Raw genomic sequence first — 12,184 nt, 5'->3', positions numbered from 1 at the left:
TACCTTCCTCCCCCAATAAACTTGTTAAAAAGTTATTTTCATCCCAAACTATACATACTTCACAAATATGACAACCAAGTTGAAGAAAACTGTCATAACAAAACTAATTTTCCAAACAAGTTATTTGATCAAGAATAACATCAACAAAAGAATTTCAACTCCTAACTGCAACAAAATAACTCCAAACATAAAATTTCAAACCTAATCAACTTCCTCCATCTTGCTCTCTGCATCACCTTCTTCAAGAGCAGGCATGTCAATGTCACCATCGCCACCCTCCTCATCGATGCTCAAACCGAGCTTCAACATTCTATGGATCCTGTTACCGAACGTGTTCGGGTCATCCAAACTAAAACCAGAAGTCAACAATGATGTCTCAAACAGCAGCATCACCAAATCCTTAACAGACTTATCGTTCTTGTCAGCATCAGCCCGCTTCCTCAACTCCTCCATTATCGGGTTCTCAGGGTTGATCTCCATGGTCTTCTTGCTTGACATGTAACCAGCCATGCTTGAGTCCCTCAAAGCCTGTGCTTTCATGATTCTTTCCATGTTGGCGGTCCATCCGTACTCACCAGTAACCAAACAGCAAGGCGAATCCACCACACGGTCTGAAACTATCACCTTTTCGACCCTGTCACCCAGCACATCCTTCATCACTTTGCATAGACCTTCAAATTTCTCCTTCAAAGCTTCTTTTTCTTCTTTTCATCTTCACTTTCATCAAGTTTCAAACCTTCTTTCGTTGCAGAAACCAGCTTCTTTCCTTCGAATTCTTTCAACTGACCCACTGCATACTCATCGATCGCGTCCACCATGTACAACACCTCGTACCCCTTTTTCTTCAGTTTCTCTAAAAAGGGTGAGTTCTCAACCGCCTTCTTGCTTTCACTAGTGATGTAGTAAATATCACTCTGACCCTCTTTCATTCTAGTCACATAGTCTTTCAAGCTGGTCATCTCATCACCACTTTTGGTTGAATGGTACCTTAGCAATTCGGCCAGTTTGGTTTTGTTTTGAGTATCTTCATGGACTCCTAACTTAAGGTTTTTAGAGAAAGCTTCGTAAAATTTGTTGTAATCCTCCTTGTTCTCAGCAATCTCCTGGAACAGCTCGATACATTTCTTGACCAATTCTTGCGAATCACTTTCAGAATCTTGTTTTGTTGCAGCATCTCACGAGAGATGTTAAGTGGAAGATCTTCGGAATCCACAATACCCTTAACGAAACTCAAATACTCGGGAATGAGTTCTTCACAATTGTCCATGATAAAGACTCTTCGGACATAAAGCTTGATATTGTTTGGTTTCTTCTTTGTGTCAAAGAGGTCGAATGGCGCCCGTTTGGGGACAAAGAGAATGGCTTTGAACTCCAAGTGACCTTCAACTGAAAAATGTTTTACATTCAAATGATCCTCCCAGTCGTTCGTTAAACTCTTGTAAAACGCAGCATATTCTTCTTTGGTGATATCTTCGGGTTTCCTCATCCAAATGGGCTTTTGTTTGTTTACCAAGTCCCATTCGTGTGACACTTCCTTGATCTTCTTCTTTTTCTTCTCTTCCTTCTCTTTCTCTTCCTCAACTTCCTCCACTTTCCCTTCTTCCTCTTTCTTATCTTCCTCATCTTCATCATCAGAAACTTCTTTTTCGGTGGTTTTCTCAACCCATAAAGATATCGGATAGCTGATGAATTCAGAGTGTTTCTTGATCAAATCTTTGACCCTGCGTTCTTCAAGGTATTCTAGTTGGTCTTCTTTTAGGTACAGTGTCATTTTGGTACCCCTGCCAAGGGTTTCACCAGAAGTGTCTCTAGTAACAGAGAACGATCCACCGGCTTGCGACTCCCAGACATATTGTTCGTCATCATTGTGTTTGGTTGTTACCACAACTTTATCAGCAACCAAATAAGCAGAGTAGAATCCAACACCAAACTGTCCAATCATGCTAACATCAGCACCAGCAGCTATTGCTTCCATGAACTCTTTGGTGCCAGATCTTGCAATGGTACCAAGATTGTTCACCAAATCTATAAAAAAAAGTATAGTAAATATTAATATATTGTTATAAGTAATATAACATCTATCTGTGTAATATAACAAGGGTTAAAAACTGTATTAGATTTATTTCTCACCAGCTTTGGTCATTCCAACTCCACTGTCAATGATGGTCAAAGTATTGTTGGTCTTGTCAGGAATAATGTGAATGAAAAGCTCTGGTTGTCCATCTAGCTTGCTCTTGTCGGTCAAGCTTTCAAAACGTATTTTATCCAGAGCCTAAAATGGTATATAAATTATTCTGCTTAGCAATATAATAACAGATGAATTGTTCTTGAAGTTTAAAGAACCATATGGTGAAAAGATTATGCAAACCGAGGAATTTATTAGTTAATCAGATAGCAAGACACCATATTAACGCTTATTAGTATAGGCGTATAGCTGCTATATATAATGCATAGATGTTCCTATAGGCACATGGATTGTCACTGAAACATGTTAACTACCAAAGCATTAGCAGCATTACTTTGATAATCGTTGGCATGATGGGGTGGAAAAAAAAACTAATTGATTCGCTAAGGTACTTAAATTAACAGTCTCTAACATGTTTCTATTGAAAAGTTTATTTACAAATACATATCAAACCATACAGTGAATGCTTAAATAGATAAACAAATGTCTGCACATCAAAAGTCATCAATTATTCAATAAAGGTTGAAAAGAGGAGATTGTATACTTATCTTCAATGCTAAAACATCCAGCGAGATTAATCAGGCATATAAATAAATAGGTGTGCAAACGAGAGCCTAGACGCTCGCAAGCTAAAAAGCTCAAAGTGAGCTGAGTCCGTTTAGTTATTGAGCCCTGTATGGGAAGCTTGTTTAGGATTGTCGAGCCTTGCGTGTTTTTAAGCTTTGCCTATATAAATTAAGGAATTAAAAATAAACGAGCCCGAGCTTTATAAAAAATGACTCAAGCTGAGCCTGACTCACTAGCCGAACTCAGCTCAAACCGAGCCGCTTGGCTTGGCTAGTTTACACTCGTAAGTATAACCATTGCTCCGATAGATAGGATATAATTGTTTCTTATAATAATAATAATAATAATAATAATAATAATAATTTAATGAAGCATTATGTAACGTTTTCAATTACTTTACGGTACAGTCAATTAAGAAACAGAAGTTGATCAATACATAAGCATACATCGGATGAGTTACTAATTAATGAGCTCACGTAGAAAGATCTCCTTGTTACTGTAAAAGGTGTTGATGATGAGACTCAGCAGCTGGTTGATCTCTGCTTCAAACGCAAACGTCTCAGTGTCTGCCATTGTCACACAATTGCTTAAAATGAATGTGATCGATTGATCACTATAAAAGACTAAGCGTAGGGTTTCTAGATCCTTCTATAGAGGAGGAATTAAAATCGATCTTTTGATACAAGTTATGTCATTTTTCATTATTATTACTTTAGTTATTAAGTTTTGAAAATTGGTGATTAAGTTTCTACAGGTCGGTAATAATAATAATAATAATATAATATGCTGATTTTATTAAAGGTTTTTGTTTTAAATAATGTAAACAAATTTGAAGCTTCACTAGGCCTATTACATAGTCTGTAGGCCCACACAAAAATTACTTTTCCCAATAACCAACTTTAACTTTGTAATGCAGCCCATTTATATGCCCAAACATATAGCCCGATTATCGTTTTCACCAAAATCCTGATTAACCCAAACATATTATTGACCATAAAAACCAGATTATAGTTTACACAACCCGAATGACAGGCTACGGCTGTTACATCTTAATTTACGGTATTCCATAATTGAAAATAAATATATATAATTTTGTATTTTAAGATGAATAATTGAATATTCTTTTGTGACGTGTCCCCCATTCATCTATTTTATTAGGTTGTGAATGAAACCAACAAAAATATCAATCTTTAGAGTTAAACATGTTAAAATGAAGTTTTGGTGATCAAATTTTGTCTTAATAATAGCCAGAATATAAGAAGAGTAATTATTTATATTATATATGAATTGATGTGTTAACAAGTGAAGTGGTTGGGTTGATGTTTTTCGTTTTGAGAAGCTGGGTTTTTTGTGTGCCCATCCATTTGAACAAAATGTTTGGTGTAAAAACAGAATATGTAATGTATATCACTCCAACCATAATAAATATGTCGTCAACGATCGAATTTCTTATGAGTTTCACAACCCGGTCCCTTGCTCGCTAGCCCTACTCATGTACTTGCACATAACACATTACAATCGGAACCACATATTCAGATATTGTATAACGATGCTTCTTAGATTTATCGTCTGTTGTGCCAAAAAGTCAGTGAATTCATGTTTAATCGCCATATACAAGTCACCGGGTTCGACCGAACCCAATCTATTTTCAATTTTATATATAACTTATAAATATGATTTAACGAGTGATCGAACTAATTCTTTTTTCAGTGACCGAACCCAGTGTCACAAAATCTCCGCAACATTTCACCGTTTGCCGGTGAAAAAACAAAAAAAAAACTTGAATTTAAGAGAGAGATAACGATGTCGTTTTTTTAGCTAGGGTGTCGTCGTTTTTGTGATATTTTTAGTACGCCATTTAATTTTAGAACATCCATGCAAAGTTTTTTTTTATCTAATATGACTTTGTATTTTATTTTAATGGTGACGATGTACTTTTATTAAGGTAGTGATATTGCGTTTTATTTATTTGGCCAAATGACCGACCCAACCCATCCGGGTCCGAAAACTTTGACGTTGGAAAAAATCGAAGAGCGAAAAATCCCGAACCCATAGAAAAAAGTTCCTGGCTCCGCCACTAATAACTAACATAATATAATTGTTTTCTAATCTTTGGCCTACATTAAATAAAGTTCTCTTATTTGTCTCATGCTATATAAATTCCACATAATCTAGACACACACCATCAATGATACATGAAAAGGGGTTGTTAACCCGACAATAAGTACGTTTGGTTTTCAAACTAGGGCCTCAAATAGAACATCCAACAAGATAATCACATCAACGTTTTTTATGTATTCTACTTTAGAATACTCAAATCTAATAAGCATCAGCACCGATAATAACTTATGAAACCCACGTTTTATAAACCATCGTTACAATATTATTCGTTTATGTTCAGAAAGCAATGGGAACACGACATGCGTACATATGCGGGTTTTATGGGCAAGTGTATTTGCGTCCATTTATGATCGTAGTTCTTGACAATTGACAACTATATAAGTATATCACCATCGTGTAAAATGGCATAACAACCTACTTTTTGTAATCAAAAACACCTTTTTAGACCTGAGAACATAACAAGACTGTGTAATTTCATTAGTCGCATAAGTGCATCGTTTAAGATAAGATAGCATCATTGTGTTAGATGACATAACAAGACAATTATATTGCACTGTGTGTTACATGTGTTACATTTTTTTAAAGAGTTAAGTGTCATTTTAGTACATGTGGTCTGGCTAACTCGTAACTTTAGTACCTATTCTTTATTTTGTGCAAATGACTACCTCAGTTTCAAAAAACTTGCATTTTCAGTACATTTTTTCTAACCTTGTCTATTCCGTTAAGTCAGGGATAATTTGATAACTTCGTTATTTTCAATGTTTTTTTTTCTTTTCTTTTAAACGTTTATATCTTGTAAACCCTAAAACCCCAAATCATAACATCAAAATCCAAATCTTAAATCCCCTAATATCGTAAAAATTCAAACCCTATGATGATACGGAGAAAGGGTTTGGGGATTTAGGATTTGGATTTTGATGTTCTGATTTGGGGATATAGGGTTTACAAGATATAAGTGTTTAAAAGAAAATAATAAAACAAAGAAAATAATGAAAATATCAAATTATCCCTGACTTAACGAAAAAAATAGACGGGGTAAGAAAAAATGTTCTAAAAATGCAAGTTTTTGAAACTGAGATAGCTATTTGCACAAAATAAAGAATAGGTACTAAAGTTGCGTAGTTGGTCAAATCACAGGTACTAAAATGACATTTAACTCTTTTTTTAAATGACAAGCCTTTAAAATTTTTTTTACAATTTTATACTCATATTAAAGAGGATAAAATTATGATTTAAAGCTTTACATACTAGTCTTGGCAAGTTAGATTCGTTATTCACAGTTACGACAAAAAAAAATTCACATGACCGTCTTAAAAAGTTAACTAAACCTAATTAGTGGTTCTCTGTACACAATCCAATACTAGTTTACATCAATTAAACTCACTAGTTCAATTAATCATTTCAAGTGATCTTTAGAAAATCATAATAAACAATCAAGCAAATTTACGTTTCAAGTCATTTTTACATAATTCGTCAATTACATAAATCTCCATTTTTACAACTGAAGAAACACGGATTTACTCCCCACTAATCGGTCCTAGATCCGATGAATCCACAGGGTAGGATACGGTTACTGCAAACACGATATGAATACAATCCCTAAAGTCCAGTGACGTGAATCCTGCAAAACTAACACCGTGAGCTCGTTACGAGAAGGACAAGGTGGGGGATCTTCCCGTAACCACCCTCCGGCGTGAGAATAAGTACCGTTCTGACGAAGAGATAAAGTACTTAAGTAAATTCAGAGAGTACAGGGGTGGTGAATGGATACCTCATGATGATTGAGAGGGTATTTATAGCCGAAGGGTGTAGGGAAGAGATTGGGCCAGCTGTCCTTTTTAGAAGATGCCTCATAACCGTCTCGACGTGTGTCCTTATATGATAGGTTAAACTTATACGTTGCATGTGCATGTATAACAACCTGGACACGTGTCACCATATTACTGGTTAATGGGGTAATATTGGCCATGTGCACGGTTATAACGGCCTTGTCACGTGTTACTAGCTAATTGGCTGAGTAATCACGTATTGCTCAAGAAAGCATCTTTGAAAGATCTTCTAGAGGGTAATTAGTTGATAACAGCTGTCCCGGGGCATTACCTCGTGGTCATTTATGCGGAAGGGTATTCCTTCTCGCGGATGACTCTTGAGGGTGCCATGATGCTTCCGCATGTGCTTTGAGGGTGTTTCTTCCTCAGATGATCTATGCGGATGGTTCTTATGTCCCGCGGGTGACTTGTGACATGTTTATGGTTGACCCGCGGGTGTTACTGAAGGGTATTTGGGTCTTTTTAGTACCCTACCTCTGTAAGTCCCCCCAGTCTAGTGTTTCTTTCGTGTGAAGTATTTTATGCGGGTGAAATTCTGGACTTAATGTGGATTTGGGGATTTTGCAAGTTGGTGGGAAATATCTGTTGTTGTTGTGGATAATCATGAAAAAGGACAAGTTGGCCACTCGCAGGCGCGTGTGCAGGTGACAGGACGTTTGTGACGGCTGTTACTGTACCCGACTGTACAACTTTTTCCCTTTTTTGAATTTCCCGCATGACGTGGCGATCTGTTACTGGGCGGTTTTTCTCTCTCCACTGTTCGCATCCCATCGCATTAATTGCGGTGGGTATAAATAGAGAGAGTTAACTTCTTTTTGAAGTTTTATCGCCTTTGAATTCTTATTACGAACTTGCCTTCCTTTTCTGAATCCTTCGATCTTTCTTTGATTCCTTTAAGCTAATCCTGATATTTTCCATCGAGTGTTTTCGTATGGCGTCTGCTCAATCTGAAGTTGACGAAATAGAAGTCCAATGGGACTTGGATGAGTATCAGAAACTCATCACGACCTACGGTATTCAGCCGGAATGGGGGCCTGAGTTCCCATCTGCTGGTTCTATCGCCAGCTTCCCACCTCCCGGGAAGATGGCGTTGTACGCCGACTACTTTGTTCATGGGAACTTTCGCCTTCCCATCACAAAGTTCTTCCAACGAGTGGTCAAGGCATTTGGGATTCATTTATCTCAACTTCACCCACACGCCGTCATGCGAATTCGTCACTTCGAGTTCGTGTGTATTGCATATGACATAGTACCCCGGCTGGACCGATTTGTGGTGTTTTACAAGATGGCTAACCGAAATGGGTGGTTTACGTGCCATAGTTTGCCTGATAGGATTATCGGCAATGTTACTGAGGACATTTCCAAGGACTGGAAGAAAAAGTTCTTCTGGATTTCAGAGGATGTGGTGCCCGAGGACATGACTCGTCGTTCTCCTATCGACACTCTCATTGATATTACTCCGGCTGCTCATGATAAGCGTGACTGGTTTCTCAAGCTTATTACTCCGCCAACCTCTAAGCGAGCACTTCCCGAGGAAGCCCTCGTGTGGGCGGGCATGAGCCGCTTGTGGCCTTCTCCTTTCATGGAGCCTATTTTATTGGGCTAGACGGCTGTGAGTTTTAATACCTTGTTCTTTTATCCTTCCCTGTTTGAGTTTTTATTGTTAATGTTTGTATTTGTTTTCAGGTTTTGGACCAATGTTGAACGCCCTAGATGATGGCAAGGGCTGTGTGGGTAAGGCTATCCGTGACGTAAAGGATGCGCCTATCCTTGAGAGGACTGCTAAACTTTTCCTCTTTCCTGTCAAAGTGTGTGTCGAACCGATTGTCTCGGAGGCTATGTTTGAAACAAGTGCGTATATTCTAAACCCTCCTCCTCTTAATGCGCTGACCTCCGACGGGACGATCGTCATTGTAAGTGACGATTATGCCCTCCTTGAGGGGGAAAGCTCAGATGATGCTTCTGAAGTTTCATCTGTCTCGCATTTGTTGTCAGAACTTTACCGAAAGAGGTCTCTCCGTGCTGCGCAGGTGAGTGACGCGGGTACTAGCACTGCGGACGCCAAGAATGGGCCAATAACGAAGAAACTTCGGACACATCGTCCAAGGAAACCACTACCCCCAACCTTGCGGAGCGATTAGGGGCGGTGACTAGTGAGTTCTTGCTTGTTAATTTTTGTCAACCATAGTAATGAGATCTGAGTATGGTGTTCTTACGCAGATCCGTCCATTGCTAAAGGACGCATATTTGATAAGCTGTCAACGCCGACACCAAATGTTGAAAAGCAACCGTCGCCTCGTCTGGAGAAGGAGGCGGTCAAGCCTGTTACCCCTCCTGTGGAGGGGTCTAACGTTCAACCAATGACTACCGGGTCATTGGATTATCTTTTTCAAGGTGGGGATGCCACTGGTTCTCAGCATGATAACCTTGACGTCACTGCAGAAGGCTTCAGGGTTGATGATCCTCCTCCACAATCTGGTCTTCAATTCAATCCTACTTCCTCACCTTTCGCACCGGGCGGGGAAGATGATTTCTTTTTTGGACCATCTGTCCACGAGGCTGGGGGGGTTCCTCGCAAGGCGGGCCTCAACAGTCTTCCTCCACTCCTGTTCGTCTTGGGACTTCCAGTTCCCAGTACTTTGAGAACGTTCAGTTTGGGGGAGACTATGATTTGTTCGTCCCGTTATGGGACATTGTCAACGGGTCTCGGGTTTCTAATCCCAAGACCTGTATGAGTTTCGTTGAGCACTGTATGCCTCCTGCCGAAATGGCATATCAACGAACTCGTTCCCGCCAGGAACTACATACTGATCTGGCTATTTCCTTGACTAACAGCTTAGCCTGTAGTCAGGAAATCCTGCGGGAATGGTGGACGATGGGCGGGAAGCTTGGTGCTACTTCCGAGTGTTGGTGCATGTTTTGTAACAGATGATCTTTCGTGTTTGTTAGAATTGAGAGCAACGGTCAAAGGGGAGACTGTTAGTGCATTTTGTGACCGTCGCTATGCAATTCTGACCAGCGGATCGCCACAGGCGAAGTTAGCACAACTTCGCCTTAGGCGAAGTTAGAGCAACTTCGCCAACGGCGAAGTTGTAACAACTTCTGCCTTAGGCGAAGTTATCACAACTTCGCCATAGGCGAAGTTAGCACAACTTCGCCTACTGAAGCCCAGGCCCGTGAATGTTTGTCTATATATAGTTGTGTCTTGTTTAGTTTTAGGAATCTAGAAATCAGTGTGTGTTTGAGCAGCTTGTTTATTGAGAGAGAGTAAGAGACTAGAGTCGTGTGAGACGACCCGAGGTAGAGCTCACCTCGGGTCAGTCGTGTTTTTCTGTTTTTGTTACGGTATGTAACGTGATTATTTTATATATGAATCTGCAGATTTGATTATCCATTCTTGTATTTGTTTGTGTATTTGATCGTGTACGTGTTTGTGTTCTTCGTCTATACACCAATAAACGAGTCTAGGAGGATTCCGCACTCCTAGACCTCGTGCGGATCTCGTATCGATCAGCACCGGGACTAACAAGTGGTATCAGAGCATTAGGCTCTTATGCTATGGTTCGAGATCTACGTTTTGGTGTTTCTGGCACGTTTCTGTGCGTTTCTGGCCGAACAGCGCCGCAGGCGAAGTTATTGTTCATCAGGCGAAGTTATTGTTCATCAGGCGAAGTTGCCGTCACTGTTCGTAGGGTTTCAGCGAAGTTATGAACAGGCGAAGTTATGAACAGGCGAAGTTATGAACAGGCGAAGTTAGCAGCCAGGCGAAGTTATGGCCAGGCGAAGTTATGGCCAGGCGAAGTTATGGCCAGGCGAAGTTATGGCCAGGCGAAGTTATAGCCAGGTGAAGTTAAAAAAAAAAAAAAAAAAAAAAAAAAAAATTATTAAAAAAAAAAAAAAAAATTGTTTGGAGTTTTCGTCTGTATGGCCAGGTGTACACGATTATTGTGAGACCAGAGATGTTGTTCCGTCAACGAGTGATCTTGTTATCTCTTGGTCTTACGTGTGAACAAATACGTGTCAACTCTGGATTTGGAGTTGAGGTTGTGAATGGGATATTGTTTGAAACTGGATATTGACACATATTCGGGTGTTTGTGGGCAATGAAATTGTTGTTGTTCGAGGTTGACCAATTGAAGAAAGTCAAATTCAACTGAAGGTTTTTGTCATTACTGGATGGCGGTCAGAGCATATTATTTATGTTATTTTCAAGGCGTTCGAGAATTGGATCCTGAAACGTGATGCTTATTTATTAGAGTGAAAATTCTGGAACAAGTTGGATGTAATCGGGAACTAAAGTGTTTATGTTCTTGATCGTTATCCTTGGTGATTGAAGATGCTTCGGATGAATTAATGGTCATGTGTTAGATTCTGTCAAGGTGGTTTTGTGATGAAATTGATCACTTGATGTTGAGTAGTTGAAGATTAAACCTTATCGTATGCCGACGAGTTGGTGAAGTTGTGGAGGAAGCCCAACTTCACGTGTTGGTGAAGTCAGATGGACTCACGTGATTGGTTGAGATGATCTATTGGCACGAGGATGCATGCATTACAAAGACCTCAATCGTTATAGTCGGAGAAGCTTACACTGAAGGGGAGATCTGATATGGAAGACGCTGGGTGATTGGTAGATTTGTGAAGCTACAGGACAGTTTCAGACACGGCTGGTTGACTGCAAACAGAAGATCATCAGTTAAGAGGGAGTCTGTTGGTGCATGTTTTGTAACAGATGATCTTTCGTGTTTGTTAGAATTGAGAGCAACGGTCAAAGGGGAGACTGTTGGTGCATTTTGTGACCGTCGCTATGCAATTCTGACCAGCGGAACGCCACAGGCGAAGTTAGCACAACTTCGCCTTAGGCGAAGTTAGAACAACTTCGCCAACGGCGAAGTTGTAACAACTTCTGCCTTAGGCGAAGTTATCACAACTTCGCCAACGGCGAAGTTAGCACAACTTCGCCTACTGAAGCCCAGGCCCGTGAATGTTTGTCTATATATAGTTGTGTCTTGTTTAGTTTTAGGTATCCAGAAATTAGTGTGTGTTTGAGCAGCTTGTTTATTGAGAGAGAGTAAGAGACTAGAGTCGTGTGAGACGACCCGAGGTAGAGCTCACCTCGGGTCAGTCGTGTTTCTGTTTATGTTACGGTATGTAACGTGATTATTTTATATATGAATCTGCAGATTTGATTATCCATTCTTGTATTTGTTTGTGTATTTGATCGTGTACGTGTTTGTGTTATTCGTCTGTACACCATAAACGAGTCTAGGAGGATTCCGCACTCCTAGACCTCGTGCGGATCTCGTATCGATCGGCGACGCCCCGGGGGGACCTACACCGAGGCTTTGAAAGTTGCGGAGAAGGAAGCCGAAGAGCACCGTAAAGTAGCGAGTTCAGCTAGGTGGAAACAGACTGATGCCGAAGCTGCACTCAAGAAGGAAAAATAACGAAATGTTGATGCTTCTAAGCGGTGGAAAGATGCCTG

The 12,184-nt window shown here is 40.0% G+C and overlaps 1 pseudogene; it reads right to left on the bottom strand.

Moving 5' to 3' along the window:
* Positions 1-201: 201 nt before the first annotated feature.
* Positions 202-3,325, bottom strand: LOC143621521 (heat shock cognate protein 80-like; annotated as a pseudogene).
* Between the last annotated feature and the right edge of the window lie 8,859 nt (positions 3,326-12,184).

The sequence above is a fragment of the Bidens hawaiensis genome, unplaced genomic scaffold, assembly GCF_021521415.1.
Source record: "Bidens hawaiensis isolate Kalapana, Puna unplaced genomic scaffold, B.hawaiensis_p1.1 tig00002866_1, whole genome shotgun sequence".
Taxonomy (NCBI): domain Eukaryota; kingdom Viridiplantae; phylum Streptophyta; class Magnoliopsida; order Asterales; family Asteraceae; genus Bidens; species Bidens hawaiensis.
This window is presented reverse-complemented; position numbering and strand designations above follow the sequence as displayed.